This window comes from Pseudophryne corroboree, chromosome 11 (assembly GCF_028390025.1).
Source record: "Pseudophryne corroboree isolate aPseCor3 chromosome 11, aPseCor3.hap2, whole genome shotgun sequence".
Lineage (NCBI taxonomy): Eukaryota > Metazoa > Chordata > Amphibia > Anura > Myobatrachidae > Pseudophryne > Pseudophryne corroboree.
In genome coordinates this window covers 69,390,174-69,405,921 of record NC_086454.1, presented here as the reverse complement: position 1 = coordinate 69,405,921, position 15,748 = coordinate 69,390,174, and the positions used below count along the sequence as shown (strand labels likewise).

The 15,748-nt window shown below is 30.2% G+C and overlaps 17 non-coding genes across 17 annotated transcripts; all 17 read right to left on the bottom strand.

The window, feature by feature from the left end:
- Positions 1-328: 328 nt before the first annotated feature.
- TRNAT-AGU (transfer RNA threonine (anticodon AGU)) lies at positions 329-402 on the bottom strand. Its single transcript has one exon. It is a non-coding gene; the product is annotated as a tRNA-Thr (tRNA).
- An 839-nt stretch (positions 403-1,241) lies between these two features.
- Positions 1,242-1,315, bottom strand: TRNAT-AGU (transfer RNA threonine (anticodon AGU)). Its single transcript has one exon. It is a non-coding gene; the product is annotated as a tRNA-Thr (tRNA).
- Positions 1,316-2,143: 828 nt separating this feature from the next.
- On the bottom strand, positions 2,144-2,217 carry TRNAT-AGU (transfer RNA threonine (anticodon AGU)). The gene has a single exon. It is a non-coding gene; the product is annotated as a tRNA-Thr (tRNA).
- An 839-nt stretch (positions 2,218-3,056) lies between these two features.
- Positions 3,057-3,130, bottom strand: TRNAT-AGU (transfer RNA threonine (anticodon AGU)). The gene has a single exon. It is a non-coding gene; the product is annotated as a tRNA-Thr (tRNA).
- Positions 3,131-3,958: 828 nt separating this feature from the next.
- TRNAT-AGU (transfer RNA threonine (anticodon AGU)) lies at positions 3,959-4,032 on the bottom strand. The gene has a single exon. It is a non-coding gene; the product is annotated as a tRNA-Thr (tRNA).
- Positions 4,033-4,872: 840 nt separating this feature from the next.
- On the bottom strand, positions 4,873-4,946 carry TRNAT-AGU (transfer RNA threonine (anticodon AGU)). The gene has a single exon. It is a non-coding gene; the product is annotated as a tRNA-Thr (tRNA).
- Positions 4,947-5,773: 827 nt separating this feature from the next.
- On the bottom strand, positions 5,774-5,847 carry TRNAT-AGU (transfer RNA threonine (anticodon AGU)). Its single transcript has one exon. It is a non-coding gene; the product is annotated as a tRNA-Thr (tRNA).
- Positions 5,848-6,686: 839 nt separating this feature from the next.
- On the bottom strand, positions 6,687-6,760 carry TRNAT-AGU (transfer RNA threonine (anticodon AGU)). Its single transcript has one exon. It is a non-coding gene; the product is annotated as a tRNA-Thr (tRNA).
- Positions 6,761-7,588: 828 nt separating this feature from the next.
- On the bottom strand, positions 7,589-7,662 carry TRNAT-AGU (transfer RNA threonine (anticodon AGU)). The gene has a single exon. It is a non-coding gene; the product is annotated as a tRNA-Thr (tRNA).
- Positions 7,663-8,501: 839 nt separating this feature from the next.
- Positions 8,502-8,575, bottom strand: TRNAT-AGU (transfer RNA threonine (anticodon AGU)). Its single transcript has one exon. It is a non-coding gene; the product is annotated as a tRNA-Thr (tRNA).
- An 828-nt stretch (positions 8,576-9,403) lies between these two features.
- Positions 9,404-9,477, bottom strand: TRNAT-AGU (transfer RNA threonine (anticodon AGU)). The gene has a single exon. It is a non-coding gene; the product is annotated as a tRNA-Thr (tRNA).
- An 840-nt stretch (positions 9,478-10,317) lies between these two features.
- On the bottom strand, positions 10,318-10,391 carry TRNAT-AGU (transfer RNA threonine (anticodon AGU)). Its single transcript has one exon. It is a non-coding gene; the product is annotated as a tRNA-Thr (tRNA).
- An 828-nt stretch (positions 10,392-11,219) lies between these two features.
- On the bottom strand, positions 11,220-11,293 carry TRNAT-AGU (transfer RNA threonine (anticodon AGU)). The gene has a single exon. It is a non-coding gene; the product is annotated as a tRNA-Thr (tRNA).
- An 840-nt stretch (positions 11,294-12,133) lies between these two features.
- On the bottom strand, positions 12,134-12,207 carry TRNAT-AGU (transfer RNA threonine (anticodon AGU)). Its single transcript has one exon. It is a non-coding gene; the product is annotated as a tRNA-Thr (tRNA).
- An 829-nt stretch (positions 12,208-13,036) lies between these two features.
- Positions 13,037-13,110, bottom strand: TRNAT-AGU (transfer RNA threonine (anticodon AGU)). The gene has a single exon. It is a non-coding gene; the product is annotated as a tRNA-Thr (tRNA).
- An 840-nt stretch (positions 13,111-13,950) lies between these two features.
- On the bottom strand, positions 13,951-14,024 carry TRNAT-AGU (transfer RNA threonine (anticodon AGU)). Its single transcript has one exon. It is a non-coding gene; the product is annotated as a tRNA-Thr (tRNA).
- An 829-nt stretch (positions 14,025-14,853) lies between these two features.
- Positions 14,854-14,927, bottom strand: TRNAT-AGU (transfer RNA threonine (anticodon AGU)). The gene has a single exon. It is a non-coding gene; the product is annotated as a tRNA-Thr (tRNA).
- Between the last annotated feature and the right edge of the window lie 821 nt (positions 14,928-15,748).

The window sequence follows — 15,748 nt, the reverse complement described above, 5'->3', positions numbered from 1 at the left end:
TTGAGAAACTCACATTGTTACTGACTTTTGTTTAAACATTTCCTCTGACTGGACACCATATTGTTCCTGGAGATTGCTCAGACATGATGATTGGCAATTTCTGGAATTCTTTTCTAGTTACCTTGGCATCAATTTACTTCTACAAAATAACTGATATTAAAAAAGGGGAATATTGCATTTTTTTGTGTTTTCTAATTTGGACTGTATCTAGAAATGTGGTACATATTACTGAACATGTGAGAAAGGGTAAAGGCTGCTGAAGCATTCACATGTCTTTTTGTGATGAATTATCAACAAACTATGTTCTGAGTTGATGAAAATAAATGAAAGGCGCTGCTGAGATTTGAACTCAGGATCTCCTGTTTACTAGACAGGTGCTTTAACCAACTAAGCCACAGCACCACATGATACCCTGGAGCTTCACAAAGAAAAATGATATATCTAAGATATGCTATTTGGTAACAATTTTTGATATTCTTATAACTATTGCTTTATCAATTTTTCAAACCGGTGGAAATTTAGAGTATAAATAGAAAGTTGGGTTCTCTCTTTTCATTCATGATTTACAGCACCTTCATTCTTAAAATATCTTGTCAAAGTAATTTTCTAATTTTTTTTAGCACTTTTATTGATTTCTCTGTAAGTAATGCTACATGGGAATAAATGTCAATTAATTTTTGATATTCAGAAAACAAAAACATGTAGTAAAATTAAGAACTCTGTTTTAAAAAGTCAGAATTATGGTTAGCATTCTTTATTGATGCTTTTTCAAGAGAAGTTTAGCTTTTCATCAAGAAGTATTTTCCTAACACAATTTTAAGGATGTTATGGAAATAAATATGGATAAATGTCAATGATTCTCTAGCTATGATGACTAAACTGACTCTCAAATTACTGTACCTTGGGAAACTTACTTTTTTACAGACATTTTAACACTTTCTGTGTTATTCTCTTTTTAATGTACTCTAAATTAATTTTGCAGTTTACCCAATATGATGAAGGCTATTTTGTAAAAATTCATCTATTTGCCTTAACATAGGCATATTTCTAAAAATTAACTTATGTTGAAATAGGGTGAAGTTTTGTTGTTTGTCGTCTTCTGACATGGATGGCATCTTTAAACTTTTTTACATTGGTGACCAAATGTGCCAAAGTGAAAGCAGATAAAGGTTTTACACATCTTATTTTGTTATGCATCAACAAAAAACTACATACTGGTGTGATAAAAAGATATCAAGCAAAGGTACTGCTGAGATATGAACTCAGGATCTCCTGTTTACTAGACAGGCACTTTAACCAACTAAGCCACAGCACCACTTGCACTGCCTTACATATAATGACAAATTATATGTCTAAAGTATAATATTTTTTATTATTTTTATATATTTTTTTGAAACTAGTATTTTATTAATTCTTTAAACAGTTGGAAACTTACAGTAAGTTGTATAATGCTTTTTTCTCCTTTATTTTGTATATACAGGCCCTACATTCTTACAATGTTTGTTCAAGTCACTTGTTAATATGCTTTATTGTAATAGATATTATGGCGTTCTTATTAATGTAGTCATCCCTGGGAAATTAAAGTCAGTCTATTGTTGGTACTCATACAGTTAAAAAGTAATCGTGAAATGAAAACATGAGATCTCAATGATAGAATTATTGTTAACATTTTATCTGGAAGCTTGCTCGATAAATGGAAAGATTTATTTCTGGAATTGCTTTCCTAACACAATATTGTTTATGTTAAGTAACAAATAATCCATTATTTTCTATTGCTCCCTAAACTCTGATGACTAAATTGTCTATCAATTTATCTTGAGAAACTCACATTGTTACTGACTTTTGTTTAAACATTTCCTCTGACTGGACACCATATTGTTCCTGGAGATTGCTCAGACATGATGATTGGCAATTTCTGGAATTCTTTTCTAGTTACCTTGGCATCAATTTACTTCTACAAAATAACTGATATTAAAAAAGGGGAATATTGCATTTTTTTGTGTTTTCTGATTTGGACTGTATCTAGAAATGTGGTACATATTACTGAACATGTGAGAAAGGGTAAAGGCTGCTGAAGCATTCACGTGTCTTTTTGTGATGAATTATCAACAAACTATGTTCTGAGTTGATGAAAATAAATGAAAGGCGCTGCTGAGATTTGAACTCAGGATCTCCTGTTTACTAGACAGGCGCTTTAACCAACTAAGCCACAGCATCACATGATGAGCTAGAGCTTCACAAAGAAAAATGATATATCTAAGATATGCTATTTGGTAACAATTTTTGATATTCTTATAACTATTGCTTCATCAATTTTTCAAATCGGTGGAAATTTAGAGTATAAATAGAAAGTTGTGTTCTCTCTTTTCATTTATGATTTACAGCACCTTCATTCTTAAAATATCTTGTCAAAGTAATTTTCTAATTTTTTTTAGCACTTTTATTGATTTCTCTGTAAGTAATGCTACATGGGAATAAATGTCAATTAATTTTTGATATTCAGAAAACAAAAACATGTAGTAAAATTAAGAACTCTGTTTTAAAAAGTCAGAATTATGGTTAGCATTCTTTATTGATGCTTTTTCAAGAGAAGTTTAGCTTTTCATCAAGAAGTATTTTCCTAACACAATTTTAAGGATGTTATGGAAATAAATATGGGTTAAATGTCAATGATTCTCTAGCTATGATGACTAAACTGACTCTCAAATTACTGTACCTTGGGAAACTTACTTTTTACAGACATTTTAACACTTTCTGTGTTATTCTCTTTTTAATGTACTCTAAATTAATTTTGCAGTTTACCCAATATGATGAAGGCTATTTTGTAAAAATTCATCTATTTACCTTAACATAGGCATATTTCTACAAATTAACTTATGTTGAAATAGGGTGAAGTTTTGTTGTTTGTCGTCTTCTGACATGGATGGCATCTTTAAACTTTTTTACATTGGTGACCAAATGTGCCAAAGTGAAAGCAGATAAAGGTTTTACACATCTTATTTTGTTATGCATCAACAAAAAACTACATACTGGTGTGATAAAAAGGTATCAAGCAAAGGTACTGCTGAGATATGAACTCAGGATCTCCTGTTTACTAGACAGGCACTTTAACCAACTAAGCCACAGCACCACTTGCACTGCCTTACTTATAATGACAAATTATATGTCTAAAGTATAATATTTTTTATTATTTTTATATATTTTTTTGAAACTAGTATTTTATTAATTCTTTAAACAGTTGGAAACTTACAGTAAGTTATATAATGCTTTTTTCTCCTTTATTTTGTATATACAGGCCCTACATTCTTACAATGTTTGTTCAAGTCACTTGTTAATATGCTTTATTGTAATAGATATTATGGCGTTCTTATTAATGTAGTCATCCCTGGGAAATTAAAGTCAGTCTATTGTTGGTACTCATACAGTTAAAAAGTAATCGTGAAATGAAAACATGAGATCTCAAAGATAGAATTATTGTTAACATTTTATCTGGAAGCTTGCTCGATAAATGGAAAGATTTATTTCTGGAATTGCTTTCCTAACACAATATTGTTTATGTTAAGTAACAAATAATCCATTATTTTCTATTGCTCCCTAAACTCTGATGACTAAATTGTCTATCAATTTATCTTGAGAAACTCACATTGTTACTGACTTTTGTTTAAACATTTCCTCTGACTGGACACCATATTGTTCCTGGAGATTGCTCAGACATGATGATTGGCAATTTCTGGAATTCTTTTCTAGTTACCTTGGCATCAATTTACTTCTACAAAATAACTGATATTAAAAAAGGGGAATATTGCATTTTTTTGTGTTTTCTGATTTGGACTGTATCTAGAAATGTGGTACATATTACTGAACATGTGAGAAAGGGTAAAGGCTGCTGAAGCATTTACATGTCTTTTTGTGATGAATTATCAACAAACTATGTTCTGAGTTGATGAAAATAAATGAAAGGCGCTGCTGAGATTTGAACTCAGGATCTCCTGTTTACTAGACAGGCGCTTTAACCAACTAAGCCACAGCACCACATGATGCACAGGAGCTTCACAAAGAAAAATGATATATCTAAGATATGCTATTTGGTAACAATTTTTGATATTCTTATAACTATTGCTTCATCAATTTTTCAAACCGGTGGAAATTTAGAGTATAAATAGAAAGTTGTGTTCTCTCTTTTCATTTATGATTTACAGCACCTTCATTCTTAAAATATCTTGTCAAACTAATTTTCTAATTTTTTTTAGCACTTTTATTGATTTCTCTGTAAGTAATGCTACATGGGAATAAATGTCAATTAATTTTTGATATTCAGAAATCAAAAACATGTAGTAAAATTATGAACTCTGTTTTAAAAAGTCAGAATTATGGTTAGCATTCTTTATTGATGCTTTTTCAAGAGAAGTTTAGCTTTTCATCAAGAAGTATTTTCCTAACACAATTTTAAGGATGTTATGGAAATAAATATGGGTTAAATGTCAATGATTCTCTAGCTATGATGACTAAACTGACTCTTAAATTACTGTACCTTGGGAAACTTACTTTTTTACAGACATTTTAACACTTTCTGTGTTATTCTCTTTTTAATGTACTCTAAATTAATTTTGCAGTTTACCCAATATGATGAAGGCTATTTTGTAAAAATTCATCTATTTACCTTAACATAGGCATATTTCTACAAATTAACTTATGTTGAAATAGGGTGAAGTTTTGTTGTTTGTCGTCTTCTGACATGGATGGCATCTTTAAACTTTTTTACATTGGTGACCAAATGTGCCAAAGTGAAAGCAGATAAAGGTTTTACACATCTTATTTTGTTATGCATCAACAAAAAACTACATACTGGTGTGATAAAAAGGTATCAAGCAAAGGTACTGCTGAGATATGAACTCAGGATCTCCTGTTTACTAGACAGGCACTTTAACCAACTAAGCCACAGCACCACTTGCACTGCCTTACATATAATGACAAATTATATGTCTAAAGTATAATATTTTTTATTATTTTTATATATTTTTTTGAAACTAGTATTTTATTAATTCTTTAAACAGTTGGAAACTTACAGTAAGTTATATAATGCTTTTTTCTCCTTTATTTTGTATATACAGGCCCTACATTCTTACAATGTTTGTTCAAGTCACTTGTTAATATGCTTTATTGTAATAGATATAATGGCGTTCTTATTAATGTAGTCATCCCTGGGAAATTAAAGTCAGTCTATTGTTGGTACTCATACAGTTAAAAAGTAATCGTGAAATGAAAACATGAGATCTCAATGATAGAATCATTGTTAACATTTTATCTGGAAGCTTGCTCAATAAATGGAAAGATTTATTTCTGGAATTGCTTTCCTAACACAATATTGTTTATGTTAAGTAACAAATAATCCATTATTTTCTATTGCTCCCTAAACTCTGATGACTAAATTGTCTATCAATTTATCTTGAGAAACTCACATTGTTACTGACTTTTGTTTAAACATTTCCTCTGACTGGACACCATATTGTTCCTGGAGATTGCTCAGACATGATGATTGGCAATTTCTGGAATTCTTTTCTAGTTACCTTGGCATCAATTTACTTCTACAAAATAACTGATATTAAAAAAGGGGAATATTGCATTTTTTGTGTTTTCTGATTTGGACTGTATCTAGAAATGTGGTACATATTACTGAACATGTGAGAAAGGGTAAAGGCTGCTGAAGCATTCACGTGTCTTTTTGTGATGAATTATCAACAAACTATGTTCTGAGTTGATGAAAATAAATGAAAGGCGCTGCTGAGATTTGAACTCAGGATCTCCTGTTTACTAGACAGGCGCTTTAACCAACTAAGCCACAGCATCACATGATGAGCTAGAGCTTCACAAAGAAAAATGATATATCTAAGATATGCTATTTGGTAACAATTTTTGATATTCTTATAACTATTGCTTCATCAATTTTTCAAATCGGTGGAAATTTAGAGTATAAATAGAAAGTTGTGTTCTCTCTTTTCATTTATGATTTACAGCACCTTCATTCTTAAAATATCTTGTCAAAGTAATTTTCTAATTTTTTTTAGCACTTTTATTGATTTCTCTGTAAGTAATGCTACATGGGAATAAATGTCAATTAATTTTTGATATTCAGAAAACAAAAACATGTAGTAAAATTAAGAACTCTGTTTTAAAAAGTCAGAATTATGGTTAGCATTCTTTATTGATGCTTTTTCAAGAGAAGTTTAGCTTTTCATCAAGAAGTATTTTCCTAACACAATTTTAAGGATGTTATGGAAATAAATATGGGTTAAATGTCAATGATTCTCTAGCTATGATGACTAAACTGACTCTCAAATTACTGTACCTTGGGAAACTTACTTTTTACAGACATTTTAACACTTTCTGTGTTATTCTCTTTTTAATGTACTCTAAATTAATTTTGCAGTTTACCCAATATGATGAAGGCTATTTTGTAAAAATTCATCTATTTACCTTAACATAGGCATATTTCTACAAATTAACTTATGTTGAAATAGGGTGAAGTTTTGTTGTTTGTCGTCTTCTGACATGGATGGCATCTTTAAACTTTTTTACATTGGTGACCAAATGTGCCAAAGTGAAAGCAGATAAAGGTTTTACACATCTTATTTTGTTATGCATCAACAAAAAACTACATACTGGTGTGATAAAAAGGTATCAAGCAAAGGTACTGCTGAGATATGAACTCAGGATCTCCTGTTTACTAGACAGGCACTTTAACCAACTAAGCCACAGCACCACTTGCACTGCCTTACTTATAATGACAAATTATATGTCTAAAGTATAATATTTTTTATTATTTTTATATATTTTTTTGAAACTAGTATTTTATTAATTCTTTAAACAGTTGGAAACTTACAGTAAGTTATATAATGCTTTTTTCTCCTTTATTTTGTATATACAGGCCCTACATTCTTACAATGTTTGTTCAAGTCACTTGTTAATATGCTTTATTGTAATAGATATTATGGCGTTCTTATTAATGTAGTCATCCCTGGGAAATTAAAGTCAGTCTATTGTTGGTACTCATACAGTTAAAAAGTAATCGTGAAATGAAAACATGAGATCTCAAAGATAGAATTATTGTTAACATTTTATCTGGAAGCTTGCTCGATAAATGGAAAGATTTATTTCTGGAATTGCTTTCCTAACACAATATTGTTTATGTTAAGTAACAAATAATCCATTATTTTCTATTGCTCCCTAAACTCTGATGACTAAATTGTCTATCAATTTATCTTGAGAAACTCACATTGTTACTGACTTTTGTTTAAACATTTCCTCTGACTGGACACCATATTGTTCCTGGAGATTGCTCAGACATGATGATTGGCAATTTCTGGAATTCTTTTCTAGTTACCTTGGCATCAATTTACTTCTACAAAATAACTGATATTAAAAAAGGGGAATATTGCATTTTTTTGTGTTTTCTGATTTGGACTGTATCTAGAAATGTGGTACATATTACTGAACATGTCAGAAAGGGTAAAGGCTGCTGAAGCATTCACATGTCTTTTTGTGATGAATTATCAACAAACTATGTTCTGAGTTGATGAAAATAAATGAAAGGCGCTGCTGAGATTTGAACTCATGATCTCCTGTTTACTAGACAGGCGCTTTAACCAACTAAGCCACAGCACCACATGATGCCCTAAAGCTTCACAAAGAAAAATGATATATCTAAGATATGCTATTTGGTAACAATTTTTGATATTCTTATAACTATTGCTTCATCAATTTTTCAAACCGGTGGAAATTTAGAGTATAAATAGAAAGTTGCGTTCTCTCTTTTCATTCATGATTTACAGCACCTTCATTCTTAAAATATCTTGTCAAAGTAATTTTCTAATTTTTGAAGCACTTTTATTGATTTCTCTGTAAGTAATGCTACATGGGAATAAATGTCAATTAATTTTTGATATTCAGAAAACAAAAACATGTAGTAAAATTAAGAACTCTGTTTTAAAAAGTCAGAATTATAGTTAGCATTCTTTATTGATGCTTTTTCAAGAGAAGTTTAGCTTTTCATCAAGAAGTATTTTCCTAACACAATTTTAAGGATGTTATGGAAATAAATATGGGTTAAATGTCAATGATTCTCTAGCTATGATGACTAAACTGACTCTCAAATTACTGTACCTTGGGAAACTTACTTTTTTACAGACATTTTAACACTTTCTGTGTTATTCTCTTTTTAATGTACTCTAAATTAATTTTGCAGTTTACCCAATATGATGAAGGCTATTTTGTAAAAATTCATCTATTTACCTTAACATAGGCATATTTCTACAAATTAACTTATGTTGAAATAGGGTGAAGTTTTGTTGTTTGTCGTCTTCTGACATGGATGGCATCTTTAAACTATTTTACATTGGTGACCAAATGTGCCAAAGTGAAAGCAGATAAAGGTTTTACACATCTTATTTTGTTATGCATCAACAAAAAACTACATACTGGTGTGATAAAAAGGTATCAAGCAAAGGTACTGCTGAGATATGAACTCAGGATCTCCTGTTTACTAGACAGGCACTTTAACCAACTAAGCCACAGCACCACTTGCACTGCCTTACATATAATGACAAATTATATGTCTAAAGTATAATATTTTTTATTATTTTTATATATTTTTTTGAAACTAGTATTTTATTAATTCTTTAAACAGTTGGAAACTTACAGTAAGTTATATAATGCTTTTTTCTCCTTTATTTTGTATATACAGGCCCTACATTCTTACAATGTTTGTTCAAGTCACTTGTTAATATGCTTTATTGTAATAGATATTATGGCGTTCTTATTAATGTAGTCATCCCTGGGAAATTAAAGTCAGTCTATTGTTGGTACTCATACAGTTAAAAAGTAATCGTGAAATGAAAACATGAGATCTCAATGATAGAATTATTGTTAACATTTTATCTGGAAGCTTGCTCGATAAATGGAAAGATTTATTTCTGGAATTGCTTTCCTAACACAATATTGTTTATGTTAAGTAACAAATAATCCATTATTTTCTATTGCTCCCTAAACTCTGATGACTAAATTGTCTATCAATTTATCTTGAGAAACTCACATTGTTACTGACTTTTGTTTAAACATTTCCTCTGACTGGACACCATATTGTTCCTGGAGATTGCTCAGACATGATGATTGGCAATTTCTGGAATTCTTTTCTAGTTACCTTGGCATCAATTTACTTCTACAAAATAACTGATATTAAAAAAGGGGAATATTGCATTTTTTTGTGTTTTCTGATTTGGACTGTATCTAGAAATGTGGTACATATTACTGAACATGTGAGAAAGGGTAAAGGCTGCTGAAGCATTCACATGTCTTTTTGTGATGAATTATCAACAAACTATGTTCTGAGTTGATGAAAATAAATGAAAGGCGCTGCTGAGATTTGAACTCAGGATCTCCTGTTTACTAGACAGGTGCTTTAACCAACTAAGCCACAGCACCACATGATGCCCTAGAGCTTCACAAAGAAAAATGATATATCTAAGATATGCTATTTGGTAACAATTTTTGATATTCTTATAACTATTGCTTTATCAATTTTTCAAACCGGTGGAAATTTAGAGTATAAATAGAAAGTTGGGTTCTCTCTTTTCATTCATGATTTACAGCACTTTCATTCTTAAAATATCTTGTCAAAGTAATTTTCTAATTTTTTTTAGCACTTTTATTGATTTCTCTGTAAGTAATGCTACATGGGAATAAATGTCAATTAATTTTTGATATTCAGAAAACAAAAACATGTAGTAAAATTAAGAACTCTGTTTTAAAAAGTCAGAATTATGGTTAGCATTCTTTATTGATGCTTTTTCAAGAGAAGTTTAGCTTTTCATCAAGAAGTATTTTCCTAACACAATTTTAAGGATGTTATGGAAATAAATATGGGTTAAATGTCAATGATTCTCTAGCTATGACGACTATACTGACTCTCAAATTACTGTACCTTGGGAAACTTACTTTTTTACAGACATTTTAACACTTTCTGTGTTATTCTCTTTTTAATGTACTCTAAATTAATTTTGCAGTTTACCCAATATGATGAAGGCTATTTTGTAAAAATTCATCTATTTACCTTAACATAGGCATATTTCTACAAATTAACTTATGTTGAAATAGGGTGAAGTTTTGTTGTTTGTCGTCTTCTGACATGGATGGCATCTTTAAACTTTTTTACATTGGTGACCAAATGTGCCAAAGTGAAAGCAGATAAATGTTTTACACATCTTATTTTGTTATGCATCAACAAAAAACTACATACTGGTGTGATAAAAAGGTATCAAGCAAAGGTACTGCTGAGATATGAACTCAGGATCTCCTGTTTACTAGACAGGCACTTTAACCAACTAAGCCACAGCACCACTTGCACTGCCTTACATATAATGACAAATTATATGTCTAAAGTATAATATTTTTTATTATTTTTATATATTTTTTTGAAACTAGTATTTTATTAATTCTTTAAACAGTTGGAAACTTACAGTAAGTTATATAATGCTTTTTTCTCCTTTATTTTGTATGTACAGGCCCTACATTCTTACAATGTTTGTTCAAGTCACTTGTTAATATGCTTTATTGTAATAGATATTATGGCGTTCTTATTAATGTAGTCATCCCTGGGAAATTAAAGTCAGTCTATTGTTGGTACTCATACAGTTAAAAAGTAATCGTGAAATGAAAACATGAGATCTCAATGATAGAATTATTGTTAACATTTTATCTGGAAGCTTGCTCGATAAATGGAAAGATTTATTTCTGGAATTGCTTTCCTAACACAATATTGTTTATGTTAAGTAACAAATAATTCATTATTTTCTATTGCTCCCTAAACTCTGATGACTAAATTGTCTATCAGTTTATCTTGAGAAACTCACATTGTTACTGACTTTTGTTTAAACATTTCCTCTGACTGGACACCATATTGTTCCTGGAGATTGCTCAGACATGATGATTGGCAATTTCTGGAATTCTTTTCTAGTTACCTTGGCATCAATTTACTTCTACAAAATAACTGATATTAAAAAAGGGGAATATTGCATTTTTTTGTGTTTTCTGATTTGGACTGTATCTAGAAATGTGGTACATATTACTGAACATGTGAGAAAGGGTAAAGGCTGCTGAAGCATTCACATGTCTTTTTGTGATGAATTATCAACAAACTATGTTCTGAGTTGATGAAAATAAATGAAAGGCGCTGCTGAGATTTGAACTCAGGATCTCCTGTTTACTAGACAGGCTCTTTAACCAACTAAGCCACAGCACCACATGATGCCCTGGAGCTTCACAAAGAAAAATGATATATCTAAGATATGCTATTTGGTAACAATTTTTGATATTCTTATAACTATTGCTTCATCAATTTTTCAAACCGGTGGAAATTTAGAGTATAAATAGAAAGTTGTGTTCTCTATTTTCATTCATGATTTACAGCACCTTCATTCTTAAAATATCTTGTCAAAGTAATTTTCTAATTTTTTTTAGCACTTTTATTGATTTCTCTGTAAGTAATGCTACATGGGAATAAATGTCAATTAATTTTTGATATTCAGAAAACAAAAACATGTAGTAAAATTAAGAACTCTGTTTTAAAAAGTCAGAATTATGGTTAGCATTATTTATTGATGCTTTTTCAAGAGAAGTTTAGCTTTTCATCAAGAAGTATTTTCCTAACACAATTTTAAGGATGTTATGGAAATAAATATGGGTTAAATGTCAATGATTCTCTAGCTATGATGACTAAACTGACTCTCAAATTACTGTACCTTGGGAAACTTACTTTTTTACAGACATTTTAACACTTTCTGTGTTATTCTCTTTTTAATGTACTCTAAATTAATTTTGCAGTTTACCCAATATGATGAAGGCTATTTTGTAAAAATTCATCTATTTACCTTAACATAGGCATATTTCTACAAATTAACTTATGTTGAAATAGGGTGAAGTTTTGTTGTTTGTCGTCTTCTGACATGGATGGCATCTTTAAACTTTTTTACATTGGTGACCAAATGTGCCAAAGTGAAAGCAGATAAAGGTTTTACACATCTTATTTTGTTATGCATCAACAAAAAACTACATACTGGTGTGATAAAAAGGTATCAAGCAAAGGTACTGCTGAGATATGAACTCAGGATCTCCTGTTTACTAGACAGGCACTTTAACCAACTAAGCCACAGCACCACTTGCACTGCCTTACATATAATGACAAATTATATGTCTAAAGTATAATATTTTTTATTATTTTTATATATTTTTTTGATACTAGTATTTTATTAATTCTTTAAACAGTTGGAAACTTACAGTAAGTTATATAATGCTTTTTTCTCCTTTATTTTGTATATACAGGCCCTACATTCTTACAATATCTTGTTCAAGTCACTTGATAATATGCTTTATTGTAATAGATATTATGGCGTTCTTATTAATGTAGTCATCCCTGGGAAATTAAAGTCAGTCTATTGTTGGTACTCATACAGTTAAAAAGTAATCGTGAAATGAAAACATGAGATCTCAATGATAGAATTATTGTTAACATTTTTTCTGCAAGCTTGCTCAATAAATGGAAAGATTTATTTCTGGAATTGCTTTCCTAACACAATATTGTTTATGTTAAGTAACAAATAATCCATTATTTTCTATTGCTCCCTAAACTCTGATGACTAAATTGTCTATCAATTTATCTTGAGAAACTCACATTGTTACTGACTTTTGTTTAAACATTTCCTCTGACTGGACACCATATTGTTCCTGGAGATTGCTCAGACATGATGATTGGCAATTTCTGGAATTCTTTTCTAGTTACCTTGGCATCAATTTACTTCTACAAAATAACTGATATTAAAAAAGGGGAATATTGCATTTTTTTGTGTTTTCTGATTTGGACTGTATCTAGAAATGTGGTACATATTACTGAACATGTGAGAAAGGGTAAAGGCTGCTGAAGCATTCACATGTCTTTTTGTGATGAATTATCAACAAACTATGTTCTGAGTTGATGAAAATAAATGAAAGGCGCTGCTGAGATTTGAACTCAGGATCTCCTGTTTACTAGACAGGCGCTTTAACCAACTAAGCCACAGCACCACATGATGCCCTAAAGCTTCACAAAGAAAAATGATATATCTAAGATATGCTATTTGGTAACAATTTTTGATATTCTTATAACTATTGCTTCATCAATTTTTCAAACCGGTGGAAATTTAGAGTATAAATAGAAAGTTGTGTTCTCTCTTTTCATTCATGATTTACAGCACCTTCATTCTTAAAATATCTTGTCAAAGTAATTTTCTAATTTTTTTTAGCACTTTTATTGATTTCTCTGTAAGTAATGCTACATGGGAATAAATGTCAATTAATTTTTGATATTCAGAAAACAAAAACATGTAGTAAAATTAAGAACTCTGTTTTAAAAAGTCAGAATTATGGTTAGCATTCTTTATTGATGCTTTTTCAAGAGAAGTTTAGCTTTTCATCAAGAAGTATTTTCCTAACACAATTTTAAGGATGTTATGGAATTAAATATGGGTTAAATGTCAATGATTCTCTAGCTATGATGACTAAACTGACTCTCAAATTACTGTACCTTGGGAAACTTACTTTTTTACAGACATTTTAACACTTTCTGTGTTATTCTCTTTTTAATGTACTCTAAATTAATTTTGCAGTTTACCCAATATGATGAAGGCTATTTTGTAAAAATTCATCTATTTACCTTAACATAGGCATATTTCTACAAATTAACTTATGTTGAAATAGGGTGAAGTTTTGTTGTTTGTCGTCTTCTGACATGGATGGCATCTTTAAACTTTTTTACATTGGTGACCAAATGTGCCAAAGTGAAAGCAGATAAAGGTTTTACACATCTTATTTTGTTATGCATCAACAAAAAACTACATACTGGTGTGATAAAAAGGTATCAAGCAAAGGTACTGCTGAGATATGAACTCAGGATCTCCTGTTTACTAGACAGGCACTTTAACCAACTAAGCCACAGCACCACTTGCACTGCCTTACATATAATGACAAATTATATGTCTAAAGTATAATATTTTTTATTATTTTTATATATTTTTTTGATACTAGTATTTTATTAATTCTTTAAACAGTTGGAAACTTACAGTAAGTTATATAATGCTTTTTTCTCCTTTATTTTGTATATACAGGCCCTACATTCTTACAATATCTTGTTCAAGTCACTTGATAATATGCTTTATTGTAATAGATATTATGGCGTTCTTATTAATGTAGTCATCCCTGGGAAATTAAAGTCAGTCTATTGTTGGTACTCATACAGTTAAAAAGTAATCGTGAAATGAAAACATGAAATCTCAATGATAGAATTATTGTTAACATTTTATCTGGAAGCTTGCTCGATAAATGGAAAGATTTATTTCTGGAATTGCTTTCCTAACACAATATTGTTTATGTTAAGTAACAAATAATCCATTATTTTCTATTGCTCCCTAAACTCTGATGACTAAATTGTCTATCAATTTATCTTGAGAAACTCACATTGTTACTGACTTTTGTTTAAACATTTCCTCTGACTGGACACCATATTGTTCCTGGAGATTGCTCAGACATGATGATTGGCAATTTCTGGAATTCTTTTCTAGTTACCTTGGCATCAATTTACTTCTACAAAATAACTGATATTAAAAAAGGGGAATATTGCATTTTTTTGTGTTTTCTGATTTGGACTGTATCTAGAAATGTGGTACATATTACTGAACATGTGAGAAAGGGTAAAGGCTGCTGAAGCATTCACATGTCTTTTTGTGATGAATTATCAACAAACTATGTTCTGAGTTGATGAAAATAAATGAAAGGCGCTGCTGAGATTTGAACTCAGGATCTCCTGTTTACTAGACAGGCGCTTTAACCAACTAAGCCACAGCACCACATGATGACCTGGAGCTTCACAAAGAAAAATGATATATCTAAGATATGCTATTTGGTAACAATTTTTGATATTCTTATAACTATTGCTTTACCAATTTTTCAAACCAGTGGAAATTTAGAGTATAAATAGAAAGTTGTGTTCTCTCTTTTCATTCATGATTTACAGCACCTTCATTCTTAAAATATCTTGTCAAAGTAATTTTCTAATTTTTTTTAGCACTTTTATTGATTTCTCTGTAAGTAATGCTACATGGGAATAAATGTCAATTAATTTTTGATATTCAGAAAACAAAAACATGTAGTAAAATTAAGAACTCTGTTTTAAAAAGTCAGAATTATGGTTAGCATTCTTTATTGATGCTTTTTCAAGAGAAGTTTAGCTTTTCATCAAGAAGTATTTTCCTAACACAATTTTAAGGATGTTATGGAATTAAATATGGGTTAAATGTCAATGATTCTCTAGCTATGATGACTAAACTGACTCTCAAATTACTGTACCTTGGGAAACTTACTTTTTTACAGACATTTTATCACTTTCTGTGTTATTCTCTTTTTAATGTACTCTAAATTAATTTTGCAGTTTACCCAATATGATGAAGGCTATTTTGTAAAAATTCATCTATTTACCTTAACATAGGCATATTTCTACAAATTAACTTATGTTGAAATAGGGTGAAGTTTTGTTGTTTGTCGTCTTCTGACATGGATGGCATCTTTAAACTTTTTTACATTGGTGACCAAATGTGCCAAAGTGAAAGCAGATAAAGGTTTTACACATCTTATTTTGTTATGCATCAACAAAAAACTACATACTGGTGTG